We start from the raw sequence: 18,278 nt of genomic DNA on the forward strand, positions 1-18,278 counted from the left end.
CCTCTTGAGCATCCCTGATTATAATCGCTCAACCATTGGCGGCCATGCCTTCAGCTGCCTAGGCCCTAAGCTCTGGAACTGCCTCCGTAAACCTCTCCGCCTCTCTACCTCTCTCTCTCTCTCTCTCTCTCTCTTCCTTTAAGACGTTCCTTAAAACCTACCTCTCCTCTGCCCTATATTCTTATGTGGCTCAGTGTCAATTTTTTGTCTTGTAATACTCCTGTGAAGCGCCTTGGGACGGTTTACTACGTTAAAGTTGCTTTATAAATATATAAGTTGTTGTTTTGATGTGCTACAGCGCTACCTAGTGTTGAGAGTCCTGAAAGGTAAGTAATGAAAGCTTGGGCTAAAAATTGAGTAGCGCCCCATTTGGGGCACTAACTTCGCCGGGTTTTTAGCGCCCCGGAAAAATTAGCGCCTCTGCGCCACAAGAGGGAAGCAGGGTACTACTGGAAGCGCCCAGCAACCTTCTTGGGGTGCTGCGAGTCAATATCGCGGCACTACGTGCCGCAGCGCCATGGTATTGCAGGCCTTCCTCCCCTTCTTAAAGGGGAGGGGCCTTGCACAGTGCGACCCAGGGCCCAGCTGGGCCTCCAGGGATCAGGAGTGCCGGTAAAAGAGTCCAACACTTGAGAGAAGTGATGGGCTCTTGGAGCGCAGCCGGCACTCCGCAGGGGAGGGGGAGGCGCATTCAGGAGGCTGGGGGCGGCAGCGCAGGCAGGTGCTGGCAGGCGACCAGCAACAAAAATGGCCGCCCCGCACCTCGCCTTTAAATTGCGCCTCCCCGGCCGCAGGTCGGCCCCCTGACGTAGCGTCCAGTGGTAAGTCAGGGGGCGCTACCGAAGATCGCAGCTGGGGCGCTGCGCACAGCGATGACGTCATCGCCGGCGGCGCAGCGCCATCACTAACCTCCTGCTGAGTTTCGCGGGAGGCATGGACGGCGCCGCGCCCGGGCGCTAGTTGCTTTGCGCCCCATTAGCGTCCTATTAGGGTACTAACAGGAGATGCAAAGCAACCCAATTTCTTGAGATCAAAAGCATTTCCAGGTGTGCCAAAATTGTGACCGCAAGAAAATCATGACCGGAAGTAATTGTGGCAAACAGGAGCTGAGTGCAGACACGTCACTTTTAATATCTTAATACATCTCCCAGGTCAATGTTCATGGTTAATTGGAACATATTATAAGAGTGCTGATAACGCCAAGCAGCATTACCAGGGACGTCTTCAGCTGCTTCATCAATGATCTTCCCTCCATCATAAGGTCAGAAGTGGGGATATTCGCTGATGATTGCAGTGTTCAGTTCCATTCGCAACTCCTCAGATAATGAAGCAGTCCATGCCCGCATGCAGCAAGACCTGAACAACATTCAGGCTTGAGCTGGTAAGTGGCAAGTAACATTCGCGCACACAATTGTCAGGCAACGACGATCTCCAACAAGCGAGAGTCTAACCATCGCCCCTTGACATTCAATGGCATTACCATCGCCGAATTCCCCACCATCAACATCCTGGGCGGTCACCATTGATTGATCAGAAACTTAACTGGACCAGCCACATAAATACTGTGGCTACAAGAGCAGGTCAGAGGCTGGGTATTCTGCGGCGAGTGTCTCACCTCCTGACTCCCCAAAGTCTTTCCACCATCTACAAGGCACAAGTCAGGTGTGTGATGGAATACTCTCCACTTGCCTGGATGAGTACAACTCCAACAACACTCAAGAAGCTCGACACCATCCAGGACAAAGCAGCCCGCTTGATTGGCACCCCATCCACCACCTTAAACATTCACTCCCTCCACCACGGTATACCGTGGCTGCAATGTGTACCATCTACAAGATGGATTGCAACAACTGGCCACGGATTCTTCGGCAGCACCTCCCAAACCCACGACATCTACCACCTACAAGGGCAGCAGGCACCTGGGAACACCATCACCTCCAAGTTCCACTCCAAGTTAACCACCATTCTGACTTGCAAATATATCACCATTCCTTCGTCGTCGTTGGGTCAAAATCCTGGAACTCCCTCTCTAACAGCACTGTGGGAGTACCTTCATCACACGGACTGCAGCAGTTCAAGAAGGTAGCTCACCACCACCTTCTCGAGGGCATTTAGAGATGGACAATAAATGCTGGCCTTGCCAGCGATGCCCACATCCCTACTCCTGCTCCTATCTTCTATATTTCTATCAAGGGCTATGGGGAGAAAGCAGGGACAGGGTACTGAATTTGGATGATCAGCCATGATCTCATTAAATGGTGGAGCAGGCTCGAGGGGCCGAATGGCCTACTCCTGCTCCTATCTTCATCTTCTATGAATGAATTTTAAAAAATTAACATTGGAATAATGCTGGGACCTAGCAGCACTGGGTAGGGGGCCTGGCAATACTGGGATGGCGTCTCGGGGTCTAGCAGTACTTTGAGAATCTGGGAACACTGGAGCAGGTCCTGGGATATGGGATAACTTTGGATGGACATCAGTGTCTTGGGAATGAGACAGCACAGAATGAGGCCATTCGACTCATCGTGCCTGTGCTGGCTCTTTGGTAGAGCTATCCAGTTAGTCCCATTCCTCTGCCCTTTCCCCATAGCCCTGCAAAATTTTCCCCTTCAAATATTTGTCCAGTTCCCCATTGAAAGTTATTATTGAATCTGCTTCCACCACCCTTTCAGGCAGTGCAGTCCAAATCATCATAACTTGCTGCGTAAAAAATATTTCTCCTCATCGTGCCTCTGGTTCTTTTTGCCAATTACATTAAATCAAAGGTTACCGACCCTTCTGCCACTGGAAACAGTTTCTCCTTATTTACTCCTATCAATACCGTTCATGATTTTGAACATCTCTATTAAATCTCCTCTTAACCTTCTCTGCTCCAAGAAGAACAACAGTCCTTGGATACGGGAGCACCGCAAGTGAGTTCTGGGGTTTGTGGGCACTGAGAGGCTCCTGGAATCAGGGCATTGGGGAGGGAATTCTGGGGACCAACAGGACTAGAAAGTGAATTCTGGAGCATGCAGGGGGTGGGGGGACGGATGGTTGCCGAGTCATTGGTGGTGAGGGGTGTTGTGGGGGGGGGTTGCTGGAATCTGGCAATATTGGAGGAAGAACAGGGTCTAGCAACCTTGTAGCGGGTGGGGTTCCCAGGATAATGAGACCCAAATACCATGGGCCCATCAGCCTCCTCTCACAACCTGTCCACTCCTTTTGCACCTTCTGGTACATCCCCACTGGTTGTCAATAATTCCTCTCTTTATGTTCCTGTGTTAATGCATTTAAGGATAAAATGAATGGACAGAATATTACAGGCCGGGGGCATGCAGTTTCCCAATATGTGCTTCTACCATGTGCCAGAAGCAGAGTATTGGAAAATGTAACCTTTAGCGCACTATTGAAGTTTGCTGCATTACTACAGTTTTTAATAAATACAAATTTCCATGAACAAAAATTATTCTCAAATACGCAAAAGTTTATTGTTTAAATGGTTTCCAACTTTTATATAAAAAGATTCCTCAAACCTCAAAAATGGTTCAGAAGAGAATGAGAAGTAGAGACGAGTGCCTTTATAAAAAGAAATAAATTCTTGATAAACAATTTCTTTGGCTAGAAAAGAAAACAGATACCACAACCATAGCTGCTGCAGTGTGAGGAGTTCATAACAGTTAGTAATAAATTGCAAACATGTTATTACTTGCCTGAAATAAAGTTTTGGGAATTCAATCTCCCATTATGTTTGAAAGTCTTTTGAGGGGTAATAGCATTGCAACTCTCATTCTCACAGGATGAGGGAACATCAAGTCACGCTGGTGCTTATATTGCATGCTGGGAAATTCAGCAAATTGCTCGTGCTCAGAATACAGCTGTAGTTTAATACTCTGTCCAAATATGGTGAAGTAAAAATATCCCCCCACCCTTGAAACTTTAAACGATGCAGTAATGTTCTGCATGTTATGAGGTGAACGTACAGCACAGCATAAATGGGTTTAGTGTTCCATTGCCACCTTTCCCGTCATAACAAGTTCTAATGTATCAATTGGCTGAAAACAGGCATTTGGACTTTGCTTTGATACAGTCAAAACCTACATATTTTGACAATTACATTCGCTTCAAAATGGATGGCAGCAATGAGGAGAAAGAAGTAAATGGGTAAAAAAAATCCTTTTAAGGGGAATTAGGTAGAAATGGAACAGAGAAAATGTGGGACAAGAATAAATGGGAGGGTAAATAGGAAGACTGGATGAGCACAATTGTATTTTGAGTGTTTATTTATGAAGTTCAGTGCATATTACACTAATAAAGCTACTCTCTGAGTAATTTTGTTGCTGTAATATTTATTTCAATATTAGAGCATGAGCTGAAAACCTACAATGAAAGAAAATAAAGACTTGCATTTATATAGCACCTTTCATGACCTCAGCCAATGAAGTGGAAGTGTTGAAGTGAAGTTTTGAAGTGTAGTCACTGTTGCAACATAGGAAATGCGGCAGCCAATTTGGGCACAGCAAGCTCCCACAAACAGCAATGTGATAATGACCAGATAATCTGTTTTGTAGGTGTTGATTGAGAGATAAATATTGGCCAGGACAATATAAAACCAGGGCGACAGTCACTACCATGGACCTGTTGTCAACCTATGTGTTAAATAGCTACGCCTTTATAATATTTAATTATGGCATACAATTCCTTTTAAAAATACCAGCTTGAGCTAAAAAGCTAAAGTTGCAAATATAACATACGCTAAGTTAATAGAACGACACAAAACTCTCAATTTGTGATTGTGATGATTTTACAAATTACCATGATAGAATATTAATTTGCTGAACTCGGAGGTTAGAATTATTTCATCTGGTGTGCACTATGATTGCTGTAGGTAGTAGGTTGATCGTATATGCAGGATGAGCCACATATGAGATGATCATCTACTTTCGAGCCAAAAAAGACACGCACAAAAATCTATGAACCACACATAGGTTACCTCGTCAGTCATCATGGCTCCCAAGAGAGCAGGAAGTTTTATTTTAATGTTCCTGACAGGCAGTAGTGGATTGGGAGGTGGGGTGAGGGGAACGCGCACCTGGAGTTGTAAAGAGGGATGATCAGGGGACCAGGTGCCCAAGTGAGGTGATGGTGAGTCCACAATACACAGACAAGCAGGGACTGGGCCAGCAGCAGGTGATTGCCATACCATCCTCCACAATAACTGGCATATAAACCAACCTTCCTTCCTTTAACCCCTAAACCACGACCTAAATTTCTAGTCTACGTGAGGATGCTTTGCTTATTTACTGGCCCTTATTATACAGTCACTATTAAATTCATTACAGTCCCTGCAATGCTATTTCTATTTCTACCACATGATGGGGATCTTGCGTTATTTATACATCAGGATCATTGCCTCTTTTACCAATATCTCCGCTGTTGATGATCCAGTGGTTGGGAAATGCCTGGATGTGAGCAAATCTAATTACTTCAAGTTGTAAAGGGATTCTGCCATAATGTTTTTCTGATCCACTTCTGATGTTGGGGGTTGCAATTGCTAATAAGCTATTGTATAGAATTGGTTAACAACAGAATCTATCATGCACGTGCTATATTGTGGGTAGGATTTTCTCAGCACTTCCTTGCTGAGCACCTCCACTGTTTTGCTATCCACGATGGTGCTGATTGTCAAACACCTTCCTCCAACCAGGAGAAGGTGACTGGCTGCCATTGGTGCCGCTCTAGGATTCACCAACAGGATGGCATAGTCCACAGGTCTGGAGGAAACTTCTACTTTGTATATTGGACTATTGACCTTCCTGCTCAAGATGCTGTGCTGCCCTGATCACCCCTCAAGTTGCTTTTTGTTTAAATTTGTTTTATTTCATTGTAATATCCTTTAGTGAAAATTATCAATACCATTTATTGAAAAAATATAATATTTCAATGTAAACATGCTGAATTGAAAAACATTAACCATGGGCTATATCGCTAGGCTTGCAGTTCTCTGGTTCTTCATACCTTATGTTCTTCTAACTTTTTACCATCCAACACCTTTTGCTCCTCCACTGCCCCATGTTTTAGACTGCTCCTCTGTACCTAGCCCCACGCCATCACTCACCAGAGAGGTGGAAGGGGACCTGCTCTCGGGTCTGTGCCAGGGCTACTCTTTGACCAGCCATGAATGGATGTGTGACATTGGCTCTGGGTGCCTGCACTTTTGATTCCTCCTATTTACTTTAATGACCTTGGGTCTAAAAACTGGGATTTTCATTGGTTAGATGACTTGAAACGTTGCTATGATGAAGTGGTGGTGGGGGGAGATGTCCTTTTTAAAAAATATGTTGTGTAAACATCATAGTATTTAAAAATAGCAACAATTCTGTGTTCCTAGAAATGTAACAACTTTTGTTTTAAGAATATTTGTTTGATGCTTCTTAACTTCTTTTCCTATCTATTCTCTTAGTTGTGTTTGATGAGGAGAAAAAAATCAACCACTCTTGGGCCTACCCACTACAGCATAATACTGCACTATGAAGTTATTGGACAGCACAACCTTTACATGGGGTTAAAGTTGCACCTGGATCACAGCCTGATTCAATCCACATCAGTTTTTATAAAAAAGTCTTCAATCTTTTTTGGAAACTACATAGGCCCACATATTTGGTTGAATCATCGTACATTCTGTTCACACAGTATTTACGGGATGTACAATGATGCATTACATTTTTTGACATCATTATACATACTTGGATGACTTTGTACAATGAGAGGATTGAGATAGTTTGTTGGCTGTAGCTCGGGACAGTTGGGAGAGAGGGGTTATTCCACATTTCTTTTAGAGATTCCTAATTTATGGAGGGTGATTGTAACATTTTCAACCTAGACCTGACACATTCATCAGAATTAACCAGCACCAAATGCCTTTAATCTGGGGTGATCAGATGCTTTTGTTTTAGTAACACAGCGCAGCACAACCTGAAACTACTGTAGTGTAATTCCTGTATTGGTTCCATCCCCCACCCTCTCTTTTCTCCCCTTTTCTCGCTGTCGTGGTTTTATCAGCACCAGATGCTCTTCATTACCTTGGCAAAGCCGCCAGTCTTTACATGTGACAGTAAATATCAGAATGCTATTCAGTTCTGGAGGACATCACTGCCACACCCAATCCTATCCTCATGTAACATCCACCCATGCTCATTTTTGGCATGGTTCATGAGATAACAGCCCTCATCATTGAAGTAAGTGCTGTGTCCCCATTGCTGTCTTGCTGAGATCAGCTACTTCATACATAGTCTGGGAATTGAACCTTGTACCACCTAGTAGGACATTTTTCAGGAAAGCTGCTTGAGCAGTGTAGAGAAGGGCACCTAGTACTCATGGGATTGCACTCCAGCATGAAAGGATGCATTCAGGAGAAGGAGAAAGAAAATTGGGAAGGAGAAAAAGAAAATAGAACACAATACCACTGGGACAGTTTTTTTAAAACTCTGCTAATTTTTCTCGGTATAAGTGCAAGAGTGGGTGGCATGCAGCAATAACTTTGCCTCGATTATTGCCTTCAAAATGTATATGAAACTTAGCCTACTTCTACTGGCACTCCATTGTCTGAACTTTAGCCCTGCCCTGAGCTGCCTGCTGACTAATAAACATGCCTGGCCCCAAGAAGCAGGAGTGCACTTCGCAAAGAAACATAGAGCGGGGATGGGCAGGATGGAGTGGGTGGCGGTGCATAGGATCAGCACAAATTATGCAAAGGCGAAAACATGGTGGTGGGAGGTTGAATTTGGGTGGGAACCTAAAACTAGAGAGGACAATAAGTCTTAAAAAAAAATGTTTTGATGTTCATGACGTATGGTTAGAAGATTAATACATTGGTCAGGACTATCCAAATTATAATGAGTTCATGAGGTTATGGGCAGGACAATTGACATCTTGTTGAGTGGTGGAAAGGGTTTATGCATTTTAGATCAATTTATAATTGAAGTACTCTAGACTTGGAAAATAATTCTGCCCTGAATAAGACCGGGTGATACTCAGTGTGATGTTTCCAAAGATGATCAGTTAAATAACAATTGACACCAGTTGCAAATGTTCTCAATGGTTTATCAAGGACCAAAATGTATCTTAGTTTAAAAACCAACATAGGAACAGGAGTAGGCCATTCAGCCCCTGAGGCCTGCTTTGCCATTCAATGAGATCATGGCTGATCTGCAGCACAACTCCTTGATAACTTGGATGAAGGAATAGAGAGAGTTGTATATTCAACTTTACAGATTACACTGAATTAGGAGGGACAGTAAGTAGTGCAGATGGGAAAGAAAGCTGCAAAGGTTTTAAGGAGTCTTAAAGGAGGAGAGAGTTAAAGATGGGGAGGTTTAGGGAGGGATTTCCAGAGCTTAGGGCCCAGACAGCTGAAGGCATGGCTGCCAAAAGTGGGGCGAAGGAAGTCGGTGATGCACAAGAGGCCAGAATTGGAGGAATGTAGAGTTCTCAGAGGGTTGTAGAGATGGAGAGGGTCGAGACCATGGAGAGATTTGAACATGAAGATGAGAATTTTAAAATCGAGGCATTTGGGGACTGGGAACCAATGTAGGTCAGCAAGCACAGGAGTGATGTGTGAACGGGACTTGGTGCGAGTTAGGATGTAGGCAGTAGAGTTTTCAATGAGCTAAGTTTATACAAGCTATCCTCATAATATACCCTCTATGCCCCAATATCATTCTGGTGACTGCGATGCACCCGTCCAAGGCCAATATATCCTTCCTGAGGTACGGTGCTCAAAACTAAACACAGTACTCTGGATGGGGTCTAACCAAGGCTTTATACAACTGAAACATAACTTCCTCCCCTTTGTACTCCAGACTGCTTGAGATAAAGGCTAACATTCCATTAGCCTTTTTGTACGTGTCTACTGACTTTTAATGATTTGTGAACTTGGAGTCCCAAATCTCTTTATAATAGCAAAATACTGCGGATGCTGGAAATCTGAAATAGCAACAGAAAATGCTGGAAATACTCAGCAGGTCAGGCATCATCCGTGGAGAGAGAAACAGAGTTAATGTTTCAGGTCTGGTACTCTTCAGGGTCCCAGACCTGAAACGTTAGCTCTGTTTCTCTCCACGGATGCTGCCTGACCTGCTGAGTATTTCCAGCATTTTCTGTTGTTATTCCCAAATCTCTTTGTTCCTCTACAGTCCCTAGTTTCTCACCATTCAGAAAATGCTCCAATTTATCTTTCTTGGGTCCACATTGGCTGACCTAACACTTGCCTACATTGAACTCCATTTGCCTTCATTTTGCCCACTCACTTAATCTGTCTATGTCCCTTTGCATCTTTCTTTCCCATCTGCACTACTTACTGTCCCTCCTAATTTAGTGTAATCTGCAAACTTGGATGTACAACTCTCTCTATTCCTTCATCCAATTCATCAATAAATATGGTTAAAAGCTGAGGCCCCGGAACAGATCCCTGGGGAGCACCATTTGTCACATCGCAATAATTAGAGTGCCTACCCTTTATCCCCACTCTGTCTCCTACCCCCAATCAATTTCCAAACCCAAGTCAAAAGGCTAACTCCAATTCTGTGCATGCACATTTTTGCTAATATTCTCTTGTGTGGAACCTTATCAAATGCCTTCTGGAAGTCCATATAGATAACATCCATAGTCACTTCCTTATCAGTGACCTGTTCAAAAAATTCAACTAGATTAGTCAGGTATGAATGACCTGGTTATTTGGGGGTTTGGATTCTTCTCACTTTTGGCCCTGTATTGGCATCAACACTTGACTATCTCCCTTGTTTCTCAACCAGAATTGAACACAATACTCAACACGAGCACTGTAAAGTTTGATCGTGACCTTCTTTGACTCATATTGTACTGTTTTGGCTATTGCAGTTCAACATTTTATTGGCTTTGTTGATTACTACTCTGCATTGGTGGACTTGTTTAGTGTTGAATCTACGAAGACTCCTAAATCTCTTTCAGCTTTGTCCTTAGCAATGTCAATGCTATGGGTAACAGAGACAGTAGACGAGGGTATTGTAGTAGATGCAATATATCTAGATTTCCAAAAGGCCTTCGATAAGGTAGCACATTATAGACTAATGAATAAGGTCAGAGCATGCAGATTTGGGACAAGTAGCAGAATGGATATCTAGCTGGCTGCAAGTCAGAAAGCAGAGAGTAGGGGTAAAGGATAGCTATTCAGAGTGGCAGAAGGTGGGAAGTGGGGTCCCACAAGGATCAATGCTGGTACCACTGTTGTTCACAATTTATATTAACTATTTAGACTTTGGAATCAAAAACATAGGCTGGAATTTTGCCGGTTCTCAGAGTGTGGGATTGGAGGCGGGACCGCTGTCAAAATGGCAAAGATTGATGACAGGTAAGAAACCCGCTGTCAACCTGCCTCCAATCAATCGTCCCAAGTGTCGGGTCCCCAATTTGCGCATGGACCTGACACCTAGCGGTGGGAAGAGGATTATAACCACTTACCTGGCTGTTAACAGGTACTTAATACTTGTTAACAGGCTCTTTTTCAATTTTGCCGCTTCTGCCTTTGACGTCCGGGCACCACGCCAGGTAAGTGTGGCGTGTTGTGAGTCTGCTGTAATGTTTCTGCATTGATGACAGCTGCAGAAGTGGTGTAAAGGATCCAATGGTACACTGGTGAGTTTCAGAGGTAAGGAAATGTTGGGAAAATTATTTTTAATGCATTTACACTTTTCTGTAGGTAACAAGTTTTGAATTGACCGTCTAGTCCCACCTCATTGGGAGAACCTCTCTCACCAGTGACAGATCACTTCTGTAATCTCACCTGCAGCTGCCATCTGGTCTAGCTAAGGAGGGAGTCATTGGAAAGCCTGGGTGCAAGAGCTCACCTGTGAACAGTCATTGTCAGTGTTTGCAGCATCTCAATGCTGTCAAACACTGAAAAATGAGCTGTCAAAGAAAAATTGTGTGTGGTCCCTTTAAGAAAACTGCCAGATGACACGTCATCAAATGACGTCATCTGACCAACTTCTTAATTGGTCGGCAAGCCCGCAGGGCGGGCTTAACGAGGCCAATCGACGTAAAATCACGTCCATTGGCCAGATGCAGTTGGGGGCGGGACTGGAACCCGGAAACTAGCTGACCCGCTCCCAAGCTGCATCCATTTGCAAAATCATGGCCATAATTTCTAAATTTGCAGATTATGCCAAATTGGGGGGGGGGGGAGATAGTCAATACTGAGGAGGACTGCAACAAATTACAAGAAGACGTTAATAAACTTGCAGAATGGGCATATAATTGGCAAATTAATTTCAACATGGATAAGTGTGAGTTATTGAATTTTGGTAAGAAAAGTAAGGAGATCACATATTACTTGGAAAATAAGAATCTAAATGGGATAGAGGAGCAAAGGGAGTGCAGATACACAAATCACTAAAAGTAGCGATGCAGATCAATAAGGTCATAAAAAAACAAATCAAGCACTAGAGTTTATTTCTAGAGGAATAGAATTGAAAAGTAGAGAAGTTATGCTAAACTTGAATTAAACCTTGGTTAGCCCACACTTGGAGCATTGTGTACAGTTCTGGTCGTCATATTATAAAAAGGATATAGAGGCACTGAAGTGGGTGCAAAAAAGATTTAAAAGGATGATATCGGAACTGCATAAAGGGTGAACAGGTTGGGATTTTTCTCTTGAAAAGGGAAGGCTGAGGGGGTGACCTAATAGAGGCCTTTAAAATTATGAAAGGTTTTGATAGAGTAGACACTGAGGGGTGAATTTTCCGTGGTGGTAGCGGGCATGATTGGTGGCGGGTCCGGTGAGTTTTTTTTTGACAGCAACTCGCTCCCACGCGCCTTTCCCACAGGCGCATCTGCCAGCATGGAGCTGACCCGACCTTAAGAGCCTTTTTCCCCTTACTTTTTAAATTTCCCTGCATGGCCACGGGATTCACACAGCTCGGGAGCCACGTCTGTCAACCTGAGGCGTGAGTTCCGTGGCCATTGCTCCAGCTGATGACTTGACAGCATGAAAAACAAACCAAAATAAAAACATGTTGATTACCTCAGCTAACAGATTGATGGAGATTCTGTTCTACTTGAAAAGCTACTGGTAAGTGTTAGTTTTTCACTGACCATTCTCGGCTGTTGCCTTCCAACTGAACAGTAATTGCAGTGAATTGATCTGCACTATAAAAAATGACATATACCATTTAAATAAATGTTTGTGTTGTTTCTGGTCAGGTTTTTATCACAGTATACTGTGATTGTCCAGTTACACATTAAATCAAGTCATCAAACGTAACAATTTCATTCTCATCACTCATTCCACTGATTCAATTTGCTTTCAGTCCCTGAATATGACTAATTTAATTTTTCAGTCCGAGACTTTAGGGTGAATTTTTGTGGAGGTTCTCTCACTTGTCCATTGTTAACTTCAATGACAGCTGCAGAAATCCCAGAAACACACTGTAAGCACCACTTACACTGTTTGTCAGGGATTCCACAGCTCTTCTGCTGACCTTGCATAAGATTGTAAATCCACCCCTTTACAATTACATTTAAAATCTGCTTAATTTTACATATTACCTACACACACATCTTTTATTTACCAGTTACTGATACAAAAGTCAATAGATTTGTGATTAAAGCACCAATAACTTCACAATTAACGTACTTTTTGAATTATGTTCTTGATTGTATTTGTGGATGGAGTCATATTACTTAATTTTATTTAAATATTTCTTTGTCACTCATATATAATTTATTATATGATTGTACAGTAAAGATTCAACACCCACTATGTTGGATTGAACTTAAAATTTAATGTGGCCAGGGTCCCTTTAAGGATCCCAGCTGAAAACGCGTCATGAGTGACGTCACCAAACCCGCTCCATCTCATTGGGCCGGGTAATGCGTGGGGTGGGCTTAATAGGCCCCATTAAGGTAAGTTCATTCTGTGCAGCGGGGTGGAGCCAGCAGTGGAGTCGCGACCCGCCAGAAAACACCGGCCGCACCGGACCCGCCAAGGTAAGGAAAATTCAGGCCGGCGTGTTTCCACTTTTGGGGAAGAGCAAAACTAGAGGCCATAAATATAAGATAGTCACCAATAAATCAAGGAGGGAATTCAGAAGAAACTTCTTTACCCAGAGAGTGGTGAGTATGTAGAACTCGCTGCCACAGAGAGTAGTTGAGGCGAATAGTATAGATGCATTTAAAGGGAAGCTAGCTAAGCATATGAGGAAGAAGGGAATAGAAGGTTATGCTGATAGAATTGGATGAGGAATATATGACATCAAGTTTACGGAGGATGGAAGATGGGAGGCCGGCCAGGAGTGCGTTGGAATAGTCAAGGCATGGATGAGGGTTTCGGCAGCAGATGAGCTGAGGCAGGGGCGGAGTTGAGTGATGCTACGGAGGTGGAAGTCGGCGGTCTTAGTGATGGCACGGATATGTGGTCAGAAGCTCATCTCGGGGTCAAATATGACACCAAGGTTGCGAACAGTCTGCTCCACCCTCAGACAATCGCCAGGGAGAGGGATGGAGTCAGTGGCTCGGGAATGGCAGGTAACAAATGTAACCCTGCTATTCAATAAAGGAGACAGAGAGAAAACAGGGAACTACAGACCAGTTAGCCTGACATCAGTAGTAGGGAAAATGCTAGAATCTATTATCAGGGACGTGGTAACCGGGCACTTAGAAAATCATAATATGATTGGGCCGAGTCAACACAGATTTATGGAAATCGTGTTTGACACATCTGTTTTTGAGGTTGTAACTAGCAGGGTAGATAAGGGGGAGCCAGTGTGTATTTGGATTTTCAAAAAGCATTTGATGAGATGTCACACAAGAGGTTATTGCACAAAATTAGGGCTCATGGGATTGGGGGTAATATATTAGCTTGGATTGAGGACTGTTTAACAGACAGAAAACAGAGAGTAGGAATAAAGGGGTAATTTTCAGGTTGACAGGCTGTAAGTAGTGGAGTACCGCAAGGATCAGTACTTGGGCCTCAATCTATATCAATGACTTAGACGAGGGGACTGTGTGTAATGTATCCAAGTTTGCTGATGTTACAAAGCTAGGTGGGAAAATAAGCTGCGAGAAAGATGCAAAGAGGCTGCAAAGGGATATAAACAGGTTACATTAGTGAGCAAAAACATGGCAGAAGGAATATAATGTGGAGAAATGTGAAGTTATCCACTTTGGTAGGAAAAATAGAAAAGCAGAATATTTTTTAAATGGTGAGAGATTGGGAACTGTTGGTATTCAGAGGGACGTGGGTTTCCTTCTACACAAATCACAAAGTCAACATGCAGGTACATCAAGCAATTAGGAAAGTAAATAGTATGTTAGCCTTTATTACAAAGGGATTGGAGTATAAGAATAAAGAAGTTTTACTACAATTATGTAGGGCCTTGGTGAGACCACACCTGGAGTACTGTGTACAATTTTGGTCTAAGGTAGGATATACTTGCCTTACAGGGAGTGCAACAAAGGTTCACTGGACTGATTCCTGGGATGGGGGGATTGTCCTATGAGGAAAGATTGAATAGACTAGGCCTATATTCCCTAGAGTTTAGAAGAATCAGCAGTGATCTCATTGAAACATATAACATTCTTAAGGGGCTTGACAGGGTAGATGCTGGGAGGATGTTTCCCCTGGCTGGGGAGTCTAGAACAGTCTCAGAATAAGGGGTCGGCCATTTAGGACTGAGATGAGAAATTTCTTCACTCAAAAGGGTTGTGAATCTTTGGAATTCTCTACCCCAATGAGCTGTGGATGCTCAGTCATTGAGGATATTCAAGACAGAGATCGATAGATTTTTGGATACTAAGGGAACCAAGGGGTATGGGGATAATGCAGGAAGGTGGAGTTGAGGTAGAAGATTAGCCATGATTTTATTGAATGGCGTAACAGACTCGAAGGGCCGAATGAACTACACGAGCTCCTATTTCTTATGTTCTTATGGAATGGGGCTTGTGACGGGGACTGAAGATGATGGCTTTGGTCTTCCCAATATTTAGTTGGAGGAAATTTCTGCTCATCCAGTACTGGATGCCGGACAAGAAGTTAGACAATTTAGAGACAGTGGAGGTTTCGAGAGAGGTGGTGGTGAGGTAGAGCTGGGTGTTGTCAGCGTACATGTGGAAACTGATGCTGTGTTTTCGGATGATGTTGCTGAGGGGCAGCATGTAGATGAGAAATAGGAGGGGGCCAAGGATAGTTCCTTGGGGGACACCAGAATTAAATGTCTGGGAGCAGGAAGAGAAGCCATTGCAGGTGATTCTCTGGCTATGACTGGATAGCTAAGAATGGAACCAGGCGAGTGCAGTCCCACTCAGCTGGATGACGGAGGGGAGGCGTTGGAGCAGGACAGTGTGGTCAACCATGCCAAAGTCTAAAGACAGGTCGAGAAGGACGAGGAGGGAGAGTTTACCACTGTCACATTCAAATAGGATGCGATTTGTGACTTTGATAAGAACTATTTCAGTACTGTGGCAAGGGCAAAAACCTGATTGGTGGGAAGTAGGGTTGGGTGGGGGAAGGGGGACGTGGGTGGAGAGCGATACACGGAAATTATTAGAGATGGCCTTATCTGTGATTGACACAATGGGAGTAGCGAGGCCATGAGAGATGGCAAGGTCAAGGGGGTGGTCATGGTATAAGTAGGGGAGTTTATATGGAGGGAGAGATTAAGGGAGGATAGGAGCACAGTGAACTCAGAGGAGAGAGAGCATGATGAGTTGAGATGGAGCTTGAAATTGCCAAGGAAAAGAAGTTGTTTGGTGCAGAGGCTGAGGGAAGAAAGCAGTGAAGATAGCTCGGTGAGAAACTTGATGTGGTAGTTGGGTGGGTGGTAGAGAACGAGGATTTTAAATGAGAGGGGTGGAACAAGGTGAGATGCTCAAAGGAGGAGAAGGTGCCAGAGGAGTAGGGGACAGACCAAGGTGTGATTTGATGATAAGCCACACCGCCACCGCGATGGTCTGGGCTTGGCAAGTGGTGGAAGGTATAACCAGGCGGGGAGGCTTCGTTTAGGAGGAAGGTGTCATCACCCCCTCAGCCAGGTTTCTGTCAAGGCCACGATGTTGATACAATCATCCACAGTAAGCTCCTGGATGTCAAGGGCCTTGTTCAGAAGTGAATGGACATTCTGGAGGGAGCTGCAGAGAGGGACGGTGATAGCTGATCCAGTGGCAGATTCCACAGGGTCAGCATTGGGAGGGATGAGTGGGATGGGGAGGAGGTAGGAAAGATTAGCCCCAGCAGGTGCGCTGGGTGGGAAGGTCGGCGAGAGAGTAGGATGGGGTAGTTGGAGTTACTGCTTGTAAGGCAGCGACTAGTGTCTCAATGATCCCTTCGGAGGATGCCAAGAGAGTCACAGAGGGAAGCTGTAGGCTTATCTAAGAGGGAGTCAAGCCTGGGATGGCAGCAAGAGAGTAGAAAGGTCGAGAAGTGCTGAAGGGTTGGGGTAGGGAACAGACAACATCTTCCTCTGTTTACTAGGTCATCATTGTACAGAGAATCCCCATTTTTGCTCCCTATGATTGATTGCATTATTTTACACTGAATAGAAGTAAGACTAATGACATGGATTCGATGGGCTGAATGGCCTCCTTCTGTGCCGTAATGACTCTATGGGGGTGATTTTGCCAATGGGGGCGTGTTGGAGGTGGAACTGCTGCTTGGCGGGTCGATGTCTCGCTTCCATCGATTTGTGGCCAACCCATGCTATTTTCCCTTGATTGACCTTGTTAAGCCTGCCCAGCGGGCTTAGCAGGCCAATTAAGGGAAAGCCGGTTGCAGAGAGCGTCAATGTATAACGTTTCATCTGTCAAAATCTTTTGACATGAATTGTCATCGTTTGACAGCTCTGTGAAACTGTCAAACAGTGACATTCTCTGTAGTTGGATGAGGTCTTGAATTCAAGACCTCATCAAACTTCTTTCTTTTACAGAAATGAGATGGTTGTTGCATCTGAGAATGCAACGGCCATCTCTCATCTGCAACACAGAGGTCCGAGAGTCTCCGCATACACACCGACTGGAGCCTGCAGGAAGAAACAAAGGTAAGTACACTTTTACTTTACACTTTGCACTTACCTCAGATACTCACCTCTCCACTCATCACTTACCTTCACACTGCACTTTTGCACCCCTCCGACCCCCGCAGACCCAGTACTCACCTCGCTGACCTGGCGGGTTTCGGAGCCTTCGGGAAGCTCACGCTTGTGGGGTCAAAAAGGGGATAATCCTATTTTCTGCTTGTTAACTACCTGTTAACAGGCAGTAATAGGCTTTAATCCCTTCCTGCCTCCAAGGAGACGGGACCCGGCACGGGATGGCTACCCGCCTCCTGGCAAGATGGCATGGAGGCGGGTTGGGGGGCCCCCAAATTCTGCCATTTTCTAGGCAGTCCCGCCTCCATACCCGCCCCCGCGCCCCCCCCCCCCCCCCCCCGGGCTGGCAAAATCGCCCCCTATGACTCTAATGTGTTCGTCATTGTCTGTTGTCACCCTTTCTGAATATGGGCACCACATTAGCCTATCTCTAATCTGCCAGTACCTCTCCAGTGTCCATTGACTTCCTCATAATGGTTGTTAGGTTGTTAATGCCTCACAAATCTCTTCACTAGACTCTCAGAAATATTGGAATAAAAAGTACCTAGCCCCTGGGGCTTTATTTGTTTTGAGCCTTTGTCTTTCAAGCGCTTTGATCTCACTTACATTGTATCTCATAACACAATCATGTTTTATATTTATTACACAAAATCAATTTGTGCAAAATAAGATGGATTCCTTGCTTTTGCTCTATCCTATTCAAATTGTCCAAGGTGCGAATCAACAAACACCCATGAGATTGCTGAGATATGTGAAGACTGATGCTATTCAGCAGTGTGCAGTTCTGTGAGGGGTTTTTTGTATTTGTAAAATACAGCTCATATGCAACCCAGTATATATCAACTTATTTGGTATCTTCTCTGTTGGCACAGACAAGCTGGAGAGTGTAGAGTGCTGCAGGAGGAATTCATATGGACGAGTGCTTCGAGCATTCTTCACACTGTATTCCAGAAAAAAGCTTGTACGTGGCTCTTGTCATTATTCACTTAGTTTTACAGTGCTAACTGTTTAAGTTTTTAGGTTTGGATTTAATGCAAGTGATAAAAAAGGTAATTTTTCCCAAATGGATGACCTCTTTCCTAGAGGCATGCAAATATGGTTTTGGCATGTTACTCTGGAATGTGGAGTATGGATGAAGCTAACAGATTGCTCCCATAAGAGTGGAGTCAGGAAAATACAGGA

Source organism: Somniosus microcephalus, chromosome 15 (assembly GCF_052327205.1).
Source record: "Somniosus microcephalus isolate GS21.2 chromosome 15, FLI_Smic_1.0, whole genome shotgun sequence".
In the NCBI taxonomy this organism is placed as follows: Eukaryota; Metazoa; Chordata; class Chondrichthyes; order Squaliformes; family Somniosidae; genus Somniosus; species Somniosus microcephalus.